The sequence below is a fragment of the Delphinapterus leucas genome, chromosome 7, assembly GCF_059928025.1.
Source record: "Delphinapterus leucas isolate spDelLeu-1000000601 "Yukka" chromosome 7, BTC_Dleu_Yukka2, whole genome shotgun sequence".
NCBI classification, from domain to species: Eukaryota; Metazoa; Chordata; class Mammalia; order Artiodactyla; family Monodontidae; genus Delphinapterus; species Delphinapterus leucas.
This window is the reverse complement of record NC_143135.1, coordinates 108,946,966-108,961,827: the sequence shown is the minus strand read 5'-3', so window position 1 is coordinate 108,961,827 and position 14,862 is coordinate 108,946,966.

Genomic DNA, 14,862 nt, shown 5'->3' with positions numbered 1-14,862 from the left:
CTGCAGAGGAAGGACAAAGGGAACTTGAGGAGAACACACACTTCGTCAGAGATTTTGACTCATCGTCACCAATTTAACAGATCATGCTAGAAAGACAATCTGGAATGTTAGACTAATTGGCTAAACTAGGTTTTATCTATTAATATACATCAATATTCTTACCAAATACATACTAAAGTAGTGTAAAATTACCAAGCACCAAAGAACATTTTCAATGTGTAAGAGAGGCTGAAAAAGCATTGAGACCTCAGTCTGAATCCGACAAAATAAATTTAAAGGGGTAATGTGGAAATTTAAAAAGCATCTCTATTAGTCAGTGTTCTCCAGAGAAAAAGAACCAATAGGATACATATAGCCAGAAAGAGATTATTTTAGGTGGTATTGGCTCACATGGTGATGGAAGCTGAGAAGTCCCACAGTGACACCCTGTACACCCTGCCGTCTGAAAACTGGAGGCCCCGGAAAGCCGGTGGTGCGGTTCCACTCCAAACCCGAAGGCCCAGAAGCAGCCAATGGTGTTAAGTCCCAGTCTGGGTCCAAAGGCCTGAGAGCCAGGAGAACCAAACCCAATGGCAGGAGGCAGAAGCCCAAGCTCAGAAAGCAAGCGCCCCCCTCCCCCGCTTTTGCTCTACTCAGGCCCTCAGGGGACTGGATAAAGCCCTCAGGGATGAAGGTGACCTTCTTTCCTGCGCCTGCAGATTCAAATGCTAATCTCTTCTGTAAACACCCTGACAGACACACCCAGAAATAGTTTTTACCAGTTTTCTGGGCATCCCTTAGCCGAGTCAAGTTACCACGTAAAATTAACCGTCCCAGCACCCAAGTCTTCAGTTGGGGTCCACCCACCCTCCGCTGCCCACACCGCCCTGTCGGTCCAGCCCCTCTGCTCTGCCCTCCTCCCTCTCTCCGCTGAGCCCCTGTCTGTTTTCCTGACACCTGCACCCACCTCATCCTCACTCCATTTCCCTCCTTCCTCCCTGTCTCTTTTCTCCTCAGCCCCCCAACCCCAATCTGGACATTCAAGGGCTGGAATAAGGACGCCCCGCACCCAGGAAGGCACACTTGCCAGTGGGAACATACAACACGCCCTGGTAGGCACGGAACACGGGGTGTCACGGGAGCGGGGCCAGTCGGGGTCCAGGGGCCACTCTGAGGGGCGACCGTGCAGGGGACACTGGGGAGTGGCAGGGCCTGGCTGCGGGGGGAGGAGGAGGAGAATGGGGGGTCTCGAGAGAGGACTGGGGTCCGCAGAACCCCAGGATGGTCCGGGAGGATCGACCCCAGGATGATGGGGGCCTGGGAGAGAGCCCGCCCCCCCGCGGAGACCTGATAGGTGTAGGGTAGGGAGGGGAGACGATGAGGGGCTTTAGCAGGAGACCCAGGCAGCTGGCCGTCCACACGCGCCAAAGTTCCGAAGGCTCGGTGGGGATTTGGTACCGGCGGCTGCGCCGGCCTGCTACCGGCGGCTGCGCGGAGCGACCCCCGAGGGTCGGAGGGCGAGGCCGGGCTCACGCCAGCAGGAGCGGGGCCGGGAGGTAACGTCCGCAGCGGACCCCCCCACCACCACCCTACCCGGGCCCTCAGGACAGGGGAGGGTGGTGCCCAGAAAGGCAGGTTTGAAGCGGAATAAAAGAAACTCATTCCCTGAGAGCGACTCTTTCCGTACCTGGTTCCCAGTGGGCGGGCTGGAGGCTGAGCCAGGGAGCGCGGCCTGCTCGAGGGGTGGGGCCTCGACGGAAGGGTGGTGTCCGCTCGAGGGGTGGTACACCAAGAGGCGGGGCCTGCTTGAGGGGCGGGGCTGAGCCTCCCAACAAGCCTCTCTTCCCCCCAGAGGAATTCCAGCCTCTGGTCCCACCCATCTGGAGTGGGTCCCAACCATTTACACTCAGGTTGAATGTTTTAACCAACGTTAGGTACCGTCTTAGAGCTGTGAGAGCCACTTATATTAAATTGTGAGTTTTCTTCTTAACAAGGTGAAACAGTTTAAGTTAAAAGTCCATTTTGCGAGGCTTGGAGACTAAGAGTTCCTCCTTGAACAAACTACTCAGGCTCCTCGAGCTCTTTTTCAACAAGGCCTGACACTGGGCTTCCCGTTCCTCTCTGCACCGTCGCATTTTAACAGGAATCCTCCAAAATAAGTTTATCCAGACTTCCTCAGCTTCACTCGCATAGGCTCCTCAACCACGACCATCCCCCACGTGATGTCTGATCACCCTGGCCCACCTTCAGCAAGAATCCTGTTAGATATGGGAACATATGTATAACTAATTCACTTTGTTATAAAGCCTGCCCTTCTGGGGGCTGCCCTCAGCCTGCATGGTCCAGCTGGTTTGTGGTTTCCCGGGTGATGGTACAGGATCCCTGTGGAGCCTGTGAGAAGATGCTGAGCTGGGCGGGAGGGTAGACGCCACCCAGGACCTGCCTGGAGCGTCTGGCTCTGCCTGGACACCTTGATGGTGCAGCAGGTGGATACTCCCATCCTGAAGCAACCCCCACACTTCCGGACCTGCTCTGGCCCTGCTCCTGTCTCGGCTGGGCCCCTGACAACTGATAACCCTCCCACTGCCCTGCACCCTTGACCAGCTCTCGTTCTACAGCAAATGAAGCCCAACCGTGTGATTTTTGGCATTGGGTATTATATCACTTTTTCAGTAGACTCCATTCCACAGTAGGTGACCTGGTTTCCCTGAACATGTGGAAAGGAGGCTGTGGTGTGTGTGAAACAGGGCCAGCTGTCCGGAGGGGTTCCAAGGAGCTTTCTGTGTACTGGGAAAACATCCACGAAACCATCTGGAGTCAGTGTTACACTGAGGACGATCCATAGCCTGGCTCTGCCCGTGCCCCTCACGGAGAGGAAAGCTGGCCCCTCCTCTCCTTGGCGTCTGGATTTGCTCACCGGGACAGAATTGCAGGGTCAGGGAGGACCAGCCCTTAGCGCCCAGTGTGACCAGTTTGAATTCTACACCTCCTAGGAAGTCCTGCTTGGTTGGCCCTTAAATACACATGTACTCATACACATGCACACACTTACACTCATGTGCACAAGGCACATATACTCACACGTGCACGTACACACTTATACACACATGCACACAGGCACATACACTCACATGTGCACATACACACAGGCACACACTCGTGTGTGTGCACACACACTTACACTCTTGCACACACACACAGGCACACCCTGACCTCGTGCTTAAGTCAGCTAGTGCGTGCTGTTCCACCAAGCAAGTCTCACTGGCATGGTCCTGCCCTGGTACCCGACCTCCTGGGTGGGCTGGGCCTGACCTCATGGGCACACCATCTACTCCAGGCCTAGGGTGGAGTGGGCATCCTTCCCTGCAGTCTAATCTGAGTCCCCAGCGGTAGCCCCTGCCCGTGGCCTCGGGTGCTGGTTTCGGCTGGGGGTGGGAGGGAGAGAACAGGGTGTCACTGTGTCCCTATCCATTCTCAGGCTGCCCAGCTTCAGAGGCTCTGTTCTGATGGAGTCACCAGGGGCCACAGGGCAGAGGCAGGGCTGGAAGAAAGGATGGGTCCACTTCTGCCCTCATGGTGCCACTCACTTCCCTTCCTAGGGTATCAGAGGATAAATTACTTCATAAATTCTTAGGACAGATTTGGAGCTAGCAGAGCGGTTATTATAATGCTTTACTCAGAGAGCTCAGTTCAAAATCACCGCCACACTACAAAATGCGTCTTCTTTATAAGTCATCTGCTGTTTCCTGCAGGCAGTTAGCTGCCATTGAATTATCTATTTTTTATTTTGCCATGTGCCTAAGACTATTTATTCTAAATAAGGACCACGCATGCAGCTCAACAAACGTGCCCTATCTGTAAAATGAGACTTTCAGCCCTGCTGGACGAGCAGCCCCCAGGAGGGACGAGTCTCAGGGTGCGGGCAGGGATGTGGGGATCCCAACCTCAACCCCAGCCCGGCAGGAACGGTTCAGCCCACCAGGACCACCGAGGCCTCGCAGGGCGAGTCCAGCCCGAGTCCCCCTCCTGCCCGGAGCAGCTCTGACCCTCAGAGGACGGGGTGCAGAGGGGGCCCTGGCGGCCCGCCGTCCCGCTGCTGCCGGCTCAGGTCCCCAGGGGACGCAGGGCCACGGTGACGGGTCCCTGGACTCTGGGCCGGGAGGGAGGCTGGGGCTGTGGGAGACCAGGGCTGGGAGGAGGCGGAGAATCCTCCCTGAGGCCTGATCCTGAGACCCCTTCTCACCCTGCGGACTGTGTCCAGGGGTCCAGGCACAGCCAGGAGGGGGTGGTGCACAGAGATGGTGTGGGCTCCGGCGGGGGCAGCCAGGGACAGAGGGGGAATTAGGAACCAGCATTTACTAAGAGCCACTGTGCTGGGAAGGCATCTAGAGAATCCCGTGAGGTGAGCTGGGAGCGAAGGTGAGCTGGAAACTGACTCTATGGCTTTGTGGCCACGGCAGGTGCAAATGGTGGGAAATGAAACCACAAATGAGCTTGTTTTTACTAAACAGTCTCTACGTCCATGGATTGGCCTTGGCCGGTCTCCTCTCAGGCTCCAACTCCTTCCTACGGCTCCTTTCCTCTAAATGCCGGCCCACCTCTCTGGGATATTTCTTCCTCTTGAGGAGCCATCCTAGGGACTCCCCCTTTGATCTCAGTCTCAGCTGCCATATTAATCAGGTATCTTTTCACTTGCTAATTTCTTGCCAACTCAGGTCATCCAGGACATTCCCCAGCACAAGGGCTCAGTAAATTAAGGAAACGATTAGAGCAAAGGGCAGGTCTTGAAATTTAGGTGGTTTAGCCAAGGTTCCTGCTTTAGTGTGAAAGAACTCCCAGCACTTGCTAAGTGTGTGTGTGTGTGTGTGTGTGTATGTATACCTGTGCATATGTGTCTATGTACATCTGTGCATATGTGTATGTGTGTGTACACCTGTGCCTATGTATGTATGTACATCTGGGCCCGTGTGTGTATGTATGTCTGTGCCTATGTGTGTGTACATCTGTGCATATGTGTGTGTACACCTGTGCATATGTGTGTGTGTACGTACACCTGTGCATATGTGTGTATGTGTGTGCCTGTGTGCATATGACTGTGGTAGCAGGAGAACTGGACTGTGACACTGCAGCTGTGTTCATGGCAGGGAGATGCGCTCAGGGCAGCCCTCCTTGGTGGGCCAGGAGAGTTGCAGCCCTGCTTTCTAAGCCGCTAAGGGTCTTTTCCCTGGAGAAGAGTCAGGGCCCTTCACAGCCACGTCAGCAAGCACAGGAGATGCCGGGCCAAGGGGACCCTTCAGAAATGGCACCATAAACGCTGTCCTCAAGGGTGACTTGAAGCCCTGTTGTTTCAGTTACACCGTCGGTGTGTTTTGCTTGGGGCTTGTTAAGTGCTGTTGTGCTTTAGTGGGAGAGTCACAAACACAGTCAGGCAGATCCACACTTGCTCATCCAGTGATGTTTTTGAAGGTAAGGGAGACTTTTTAAAAACCATATTTTTATGATTTCCATCACTTGGGCTGAAAGGAGACAAGGAATGGCGTGGCTGTTAGGGGTGGCGGGGGGAGGGCATTTCAGGGGAGGGAGGGAGCTGGTCCCCATGGCTTTTCTGGGCCATTTCCTGAAGGGACAGAGCAGCTGACCAGGCAGGCACGCGGCCTCTGCCAGGAGGTGACAGGCCTCTGCCCAGAGCGTATGTGGCTGAGCCATTCCCAGGCCACGTGGAGACCCCCGGCAGGCCGGTGCTCTCTTGCCCCCATTTTCCTTGTAGGGGCGGGGGAGGGCTTGCCTCCTGAGCTGTGACAGCATGTTCAGGCGGGCTTTGCAGCTGGGGTCTGCATGGACCCTGCCCTGGGCTGCTCAGCTTTCTCTCGTGGTTCCCCTTTCAGGAGGAAACCCTCTCTCACTACAATCTCGGGAGGAAAGTGTGTCCTTTAGGGGAGCTTTGGCGGGAAGAGGCTGGGGAATAGTGATCAGGCACGTTGAACAGAGGCCGGCGTGGGGAGGAGGATGCTCGCAGGTGGGGAAGATGCCCGATGGGACTGAAGCCTCGTGCATGGCTCATCACTCTGTTTCTTCATGTCTTTGTCCATGAAAACACATCGTCTTCAGCAAGGGTGGCTCCTGGAGAGATCTCTGACCTGCATGCCACAGGAGGCAATGCCTTTCTGCAGCAAAACAAAACACCACCTCATAGCCAGTTGGAGGCCCACTGACAATCCCTCCATAGGACCCCCAATGGCAGCTCCACAGCATCTCAGACGCTGCACGTTTGCTTCCTGAGTTCACGCCTGACCCCGCTCTGAACTTCCTCCTTCATTTTTTCTTTTTCTTTGTTTATTTACCCACTTATTTTACATTGTACTTTGTCTTACGTGGCTGTGTTTGTCTTTATGAGAAGTTTTAAATTCTTTCTGGAACTGGTCAAAGTATAAACACATAGGGGCTTCCCTGGTGGCGCAGTGGTTGAGAATCTGCCTGCTAATGCGGGGGACACGGGTTCGAGCCGTGGTCTGGGAGGATCCCACATGCCGCGGAGCAACTAGACCCGTGAGCCACAACTACTGAGCCTGCACGTCTGGAGCCTGTGCTCCACAACAAGAGAGGCCGCGATAGTGAGAGGCCCGCGCACCGCGATGAAGAGTGGCCCCGGCTTGCCACAACTAGAGAAAGCCCTCGCACAGAAACGAAGACACAACACAGCAAAAATTAATTAATAAACTCCTACCCCCAACATCTAAAAATAAATAAATAAATAAAATAGTTGGGTGGGAAGATATCACTAAAAAAAAAACAAAAGAAAGTATAAACACATAAATTCTTAAATAATAGATTATTATACCCACCAGACAAGTTTGTCACAAATACTGCTTACCTCTGGGCTTAATCCCTTTCTGGAACTGGTCAAAGTATAAACACATAAATTCATAAATAATAGATTATTATACCCACCAGACAAGTTTGTCACAATACTGCTTGCCTCTGGGCTTAATCCCTACAGCTGAGGGGCAAGGGGACACCCGCCATGTGCAGGAGAGTGCGTCTGGTGCTTTTCTCCTATTTTCTTACTTATTCATCATAGCCACCCCGTAAAATTATTTTCTCTACGTGACAGATGAGAGAATTGAGACCGGGAGAGGTTAAATTGAGATAGTATGAACTCGTTGAGAAACGTTGATGTCAAACAGACAGACAGTCAGCATGTGGCTTTGCCACTTATCAGCTTGGTGGTTTCATGGGACTATTTTAACCCCTGTAAACCTCACTTTCTTATACGCAAAATAGGAATGAAGACGATGACTTCAGAGAGTTCTGTATATCGTAGAGTAGGTCTCATGAAGATGTGAAAGGTCTACTGGTGCCTGAAATATAAATGGGAACCATGAATGCCAAGCCTCCCTCCCCACTTACATAGGACCTGCCCCCTCTGGAGGACATGATCAGGACCTAACCACCCATGTGTCCTCACCAACACCACCAGCCTCTCCACCACGGCACCAGCAGCCTAGCCGACAGAAATGTGCACATTCATGCCGCGTTGAGACATCTGGACTTTTGGGGCACAGCTGAGGGGCCTGAGGAACTGGAGACATGCATCTGAAGAGGTAGATCACCCCCCTGGGATTTCCAATCTCAGTCTGTGGATTATCTTCCAGAGGGGCTCCAAGGTGTGAAAAGAATGCTAGAAGCACCTGCTTCTTCAGGGTCAGTGGAAAGGACCACACTGATGTCACTGGGGCCAGAGTGGGTGCAGGTGTCTTCATCCCCGACGTGGTCCACAGCTTGTATCTGGAAAGGCAGCTCTCCTGATGGAGGAGGACCCAGCAGGGGCAGCGGAGCCTTTACACCCCCTCCTTCAGGGGACAAGTCTGTCTGGGGAATGACGTGGTGAAGGCCAGGTGACGGAGAGGCTTTCCTGCAAAGCTAAGGAACACGGTTTCAGGGTAAATTGCTTCCCATGATTGTGTTTCATTCCAGAGCCATTAGGATAATGTCGTTATTCTTTCCATATCACTGGCACCTCTGCCTTTTGTGCATGTTCTGCTGGTTCCTTTGCTCTCCTTAAAACAACGGCAGAAAGCCGTGTGCCAAGGTCAGCCCAGCTCTCCCGGGGAGGCAGACGCATCCTCTCCACGTCACACACCCTGGGACAGTCGCCCACCCACCAGCTCTGGGGTGTGGGGATGCACCTGCACCCATGGGCCCCTGGGGCTACAAGAGGGGGCAGGAGCCCAGGTTCCGCTCTGTCAGTCAGCAGGTCCTACAGACCCAGTGCTGTCCTCGCAGGGCCCGAAGTGGGTGGGTGTCTTGTCTGTGGGAGATGCCTAGCTCTCCCGACAGAGTCAGGACTTCCGGTCCCATCTCTGCTGCTCGCCAGGTGAGTCGGCCTGGAGAAGTGACTGCAGGCCCTCTGAGCCCCGGTTTCCTGTCTCTCAGGCGGGGTGATGTCATTTGGGACAGGCCGGCTGGCGTAAGGGCCAGAGCACATGCTTTGTCATGATCGGATCAGGTCCTGACAACCTCACCCAGGAGGGAAGGATCGTGTGTAAGGGGCTGGGACCTGGCCTTCATGTTCACATCTTAGAAGCCAATGTAGTTTCATATATTTATGAAACTTAACACTTATAATAACACTGTGGAGCCGATATTTTTATGCCTACTGCTTTCTCTGCTTTTAGGGTTGCTGTAAAGAGCCAACGAGATATTATGGTGAATATAGGTTAAATTAATCACAGACATAGCTGATATATTCATGATACCTAACATAATAGCTCACTGGAGGAGGTATATTTATACCTACCGCTGTGTCTACTCTTACAGTTGTCATGAGGATAAAATAATGTGTCGTAGGCGGTAGTCCCTTACAGATTCTAAAGCACAGCACACGTGTCCTTGGTGAAGCCCTGAGGCTAAGAGAGTAGAATTTGGAGTTTGTCTGGTAGTGAATCCCAGCTCTGCCCCTTATTAGCTGTGTGATACTGGGCATTTAACATAGCTGTAAACTTCAGTAAACATAGTATTATTTCACAAATTTGTACTAAGGTTTAAGTAAGCTAATACATGTAATATACTTTGCTTAGTGTCTGGAACATAGTGAATAATATTTAAGTGTTTGTTGCCACTGTTATTTTATTACTGCTTTCGTTTGTTTTTTTATTGGCGTATAGTCACTTTACAAGGTTGTGTTAGTTTCTGCCGTACAATGAAGTGAATCAGCTCTATGTATACCTATATCTCCTCCCTCTTGGACCTCACTCCCATCCCCTCCATCCCACCCATCTAGGTCGTCACAGAGCGCCAGCTGAGCTCCCTGTGCTATATAGCAGGTTCCCACTAGCTCTCTGTTTTACACATGGTAGCGTATTTATGTCAAACCTAATCTCCCAATTCGTCCCACTGTTGTTACTGCTGCTGTTATTATTACTGTTGTTTTTATCACTATAGATATGAACAGAGCAATTCACAGGTGGCCTCACGCCCAGTAAGTTATAACTCCAAGCACCCACCTTCAGTGTAGGGCTTTATTTTGATCCCTCCTGTTATATTAACAAAACCTTGACACATTGGCGCTGGGTGGAAGCCACTCTGCGAGCGCGGTGTTCAGTGTCGGGGCTGACTCTTAACCTCCTCGCCAGCCTGTATTTTCCATGTTTGAAACAGCATTCTGGTGGGTATGATGTGGTACATCGTTGTGGTCTTTTTTTTTTTTTTTTTTTTTTTGCCGTACACCGGCCTCTCACTGTTGTGGCCTCTCCCGTTGCGGAGCACAGCCTCCGGACGCGCAGGCTCAGCGGCCATGGCTCACGGGCCCAGCCGCTCCTCGGCATGTGGGATCCTCCTGGACCGGGGCACGAACCCGTGTCCCCTGCATCGGCAGGCGGACTCTCAACCACTGGGCCACCAGGGAAGCCCCATCGTTGTGGTCTTGATTTGCATTTTCTTAATGAAAAATGATGTAGAGTATCTTTTCAAATGCTTATTGGCCATTAGCATGCTTCTGGGGTAGATGTCTATTTAAAGCCTTTGTTCATTTTTTAATTGGATTGTCTTTTCATTGTTGAAAGACTTCTTTATATATTCTGGACACTAGACCCTCATCAGATATGTGATTTGCAAATATTTTTCCCATTCTCTGGGTTGACTTTTTACTTTCTTGATGGTATCTCAGCCCCATATGTTGAAAAAACTCTTCTTTTCTTATTGGATGGGCTTGGCAACACTGTCAAAAATCAGCTGACCATTGGTTACTTAGGAGTGTAATTTAATTTCCACATATTTGTGAATTTACCAAATTTGATTCTATTATTGATTTGTTTCATCCCATTGTGGTTGGAGAACATACTTTATATTATTTCAATCCTTTTACATTTATTGAGACTTGTTTTATGACCAAACACATTGTCTATCATGGAAAATTCTCTATGTGCATCTGATAAGAATGTGTATTTTGTCTTTTGTGTGGAATGTTCTGTATATGTCTGTTAATTGTAACTGGCTTATACTATTGTCCAAGGCTTCCATTTCCTTTGTGATGTGCTGTCTAGTTTTCTTTTTTAATCCATTATCGACAGTGGAGTATTGAAGCCTCCAGCTATTTTGCTAAATTGTATGTTTCCCCTTTCAGTTCTCTGAGTTATTGCTTCATGCACTTTGGGGCTCTGTCATAAGGTTTATATATATATATACATATATATATGAGACTAGGTTTATCTTCTTGACGAGTTGACTCGTAATTATAAATCATCCTCATCTAATGACGGTTTTTGTCTATTCTGGCATTGGTATAGCCAACACTGCCCTCCTTTGGTTACTTTTTGCATGTTATATCTGCCTTTTCGCTGCAGTGTTTAATATATTTACATTTAATGTACTTATTTATAGAAAGGATTTATGTCTGCAATAGTGCTGTTTGTTTTTATATGTCCTTTGGGTTTCTTTTGGTTGTTTGTTCCTCAGCTCCTCCATCACTGCCTTTTACGTGTGTTAAATAGGTATTTTCTAGTAACATTTTAACTCCCTGGTCATTTCTTTTACTATACAATTTTGAGTTATTTTCTTAGTGGTTACCCAGGAGATTGCCCTTAACATCTTAATTTATAACAGTCGTGTTCAGATTGATACCAGTTTAATTTTGATAGCAAACAAAAACTTTGTTTCATACAAATCCATCCCCCATGTGTGATGTTATTGTTGCAAACTACATCTTTATATATTTTGTGTCATGTATTTATAAGTATTATTTCATGTAATTGTCTTTTTTATATCATGAAGGAAAATACATTTATACTGTCTTTTACATTTACCTGTATAGTTATCTCTACCAGTGCTGTTTATTCAGTCATAGGAATTTTAGTTATTGTCTAGTGACCTTTTATTTCAGCCTGAAGGTTCCCCTGCCCTATCTTCTTTGGTCGTACATTTCAGGCTTTTTGTATTCTTGATCTTTTCCTGCTGTTTAGAGCCAGCTCTAACCAAGCTTTCTTTGTTTATTGCTGTCTTGGGCAGGGGGAAAGCGGGCAGGTATCCACGAGGGTTCTCCTCTCAGATCTGCACGGTGAATGGGGTCTGGTAACCCTCAGGTCGTGTTTGTGAAGCTCGGAGACACAGCTGAAGCTCAGTCTCAGGAATCAGCCCTAGTTACAGTGGTTATTGATACTTCTTCCTTTTTTCTCAGTATTGATTTTATTACTTATTGTATAAGTGAATGTTTTAGTTACTGCTTTAAGACAAATCTAATACCTTTTTGTTGGGAGGGGGAGTGGAACATCAAGATACATGATAAATCTCGCACGACATTAATAACAAGTCATCAATCCAGAGTCAGTCCCGATGCCACGTCCTCTAAGTGCTGTGGCCTCTGTGTGCAGACTCTGAAAAGACACTCACTAGCATGGTGCCTGCCCAGGCCTTTTTGCAAAGTGGAGACAACGCACGTTGTAAAGCAGTCCCAAGAGCGTCAACCTCAGACCTGAAAACGAGTTTACAGCAGATTAAATACAGAAAAGAGCCTCGTGGAAAAAGAAACCCGGCACTAAATCTGGGTCAGGTCCCAGGCTCACAGAGAAGCCTGGAGACCACGGCCGGAGAGGAAGCCTCCACCCGCCCCCGGGGTCGGTGTCTTCAGCGGGGAGCAGAGCCCTTCTGCCCTCTGCTGAGATTCTCTGCTGAGATCAACACTCAGGCTACAAAGAGGGAGGAGGCGGGGGCAGATGGTCTGACCTTTCTAAAAGGTGGGCCTGAAACTGAAATCTCTACACACCCTGGGAAAGTTAATGTCAACCAAACGCAGAAAAGCGAAATTGAGGAGAACAGCAAGGGGTTCTTGTTATGCAGAACTGAAAATAAGGTTGTGACAGAGCTGAAAGTAACATGTTAATGAGGAGAGAAATAGTCTGTTGATTTAGAGAAGAGGGAGAGGAAGAGGGAAGAGGAAGCAAGAGGCGGAAAGGAGGCCGGGCACATATTGGAAACAACCATTCTCGCTGGATGTTGATTCGCTCTCGTTCCCATGAGGATCATTTATTTGCCCCATTTCTGCCGGGATGAACTCAGCCCCCACTTTCACCGCCTCAGCTCCTTCCTTCCCCTGGAGACTCAGCCCCGTGGTGAACATCATACAGCTCAGGGCTCCTAAATGAGCCCCACTTTCCTGATTAGCTTTGGAGAATCAGTTGAATCCTAGCCCTTAGCTTCACAGTTGTGTGTGTGTGTGTGTGTGTGTGTGTCTAATTCTACAAAGAGGTGAGGAAATTTGAATAGTTAAAAATAAAAAAATGGGAAGAGACAAGGCATCCACTCTATTAAAAACAATTTTGTGTTAAATAGTCCAGCGGAAATGGACTGAAAAAAGAGTCTTGGAAAAGGGGTGACTGTTTTCAGCCTGATTCTGATCCAACCAGGTCCTTGGAAAATGCAGAATAGATGCCTCTCTTTACTCTTTTCACCTCTAATTATTGTCCTACAGAGCATCTCCTGCTCTAATTATCTGAGTGTTTACCTCTATTCACGAAGCTCATTCCTTTGCTTCCTAAAAACTTTTCTATAAAATAAAATAAAGTGAACAGGCCCTAAGGACAGACATCATCAGTTTGTCTCCAGGTCTAGAAATCCTTTTTCTATCCTCCATCTCAGGTCCAAGTCTCCAGCTGGAATCTTCCCAGGTAACAGGTTAGGTAGCATCAGCAGCACAGGTGTGACAGCCGTGGAGAAGGGGCTGGAGGGCAGTGTCTGTAGGTGGAGGTGTGCAGGGCGCAGGTGGCACACAGCCGGGGCTCCTCCCCTCCACACCTCCACCTCACCAGTCCTGAGTCCCCTGCACGCCTCCCACTTCCATCCACACCACCTGCCTCCCCACCCCACAATGCCAGATGCCACGTGGGGTCCCCACCTCCTTTCCTCCGCACCTTTATCACAGCAGCACTGAAGGCCACCCTCCCCCAAATGACCTTCGCCACCCAAATCCCTCATCCCGCCTCTCATCACTCCCACCCACTCCCACCTCCTCCACCTACCATGTCAACACCCACCTCCTCCCCCATCAACCCCCATCACACCCACTCTGGCTCACACCTCCTGAGCCAGGTGGAGAGTTAAAGCAACTTGTGTGATGGAGGATGGGAGAGGAGGGGGTGAGAGACAAGGTCGGCTGAGGGGCCTGGTGGAGGGCAGGGGGTGGAAGAGAGAAGATGGAGAGGTGTTGGTGTGGGGGGAGGGGCCGGGGTTGAAGGTCTGGTTTGGTGCGATGGGCGTGGTAGAGGCAGGAGGTGGGGCACAGGATGGGTAGGTAAAGGTCCTCTAGGGCAGGAGGCTGGAGTCCGTGCTGGTGCGACGATGGTGGTGGAGGACAGGAGGAGGGACCGGCTGAGATGACGTCACCAGGGACGGGAGGAAGGAGGAAGCAGGCTGGTGGGACGGGTTGTGGAGGAGGGTGAGAGGCAGATCAAGGTCCAGTATGGAGGGGGGCGGGGGGAGCCTGCCTGGTGACCATCTTGACCTCCCACATCACTAGACCGACTTCCGCTGCATCCGTCTGGACCTGAGGGTCTGCTCGGGGCGTGCGGTCCCCTCTCCCTCTCCTCCTCTCCCGTCGCTGTCCTCCCTCCTTCCCTCCCTCCACGCCCCTCGGTCTCTCCTGCCCTCGGTCTCCTTGCTGACACCCCACATCCCCTTCTGTGGACACACAGGGAGCGGGTCGTGGGCTGCAGGTCCCCAGATGCATCTTGTGTTTGAGGCAAGCAAGGTCAACGCTCCAAGGGTAAGAGGAGGCGCGGGAAGCATGTCAGTGGTTGATTCTGTCAAGACCACTGGAGTCTCTGTGCCGGCAGATTTGTGTCTTTGTGGGATGATCACTGATTGTATCTGAGGGGGCGGAAGGGGGAGAGAGCTCAGACCACCGACGTCCACGAGCAGGGCAGCATGGGGGATGAGCCGCACGACTGGACGCCGGCTTTTTCCAGGCTGCCATTTCGTCCTTGTCACTTTCATGCTCATTTGGGGACCAGAAGGGAATATAAGGGCCAATATAAATTATTTTTCTTCACACCTTATACCAACACCTGCTGCTGCTGCAGCTTTGACCTCCCAGGCCCTCGGCTCCAGCTGGATTCATGGAGATGTCTTTCATCTCCAGCACCTGGCTCTCCAATCGCCCCAAGGTTTCCGGAGACAGGGAGCCCCCCAGGGCTGAGCCGCGACACCCAGAGGTCCTGACCGGTGAACTCGGTCACTCAGGCTGAATTTCACATCCACGTAGAATCAGGTTCAGGGCTCCTCGGTCCACTGAAGGGACACGCAGACACAGAGAGGCCACAGGGTGACAGTTTCAACCCACAAAGGCCCACGCCAGCCCTGGGGCTCTGATGGGTGAGCACGGCCACCCTGCTACAC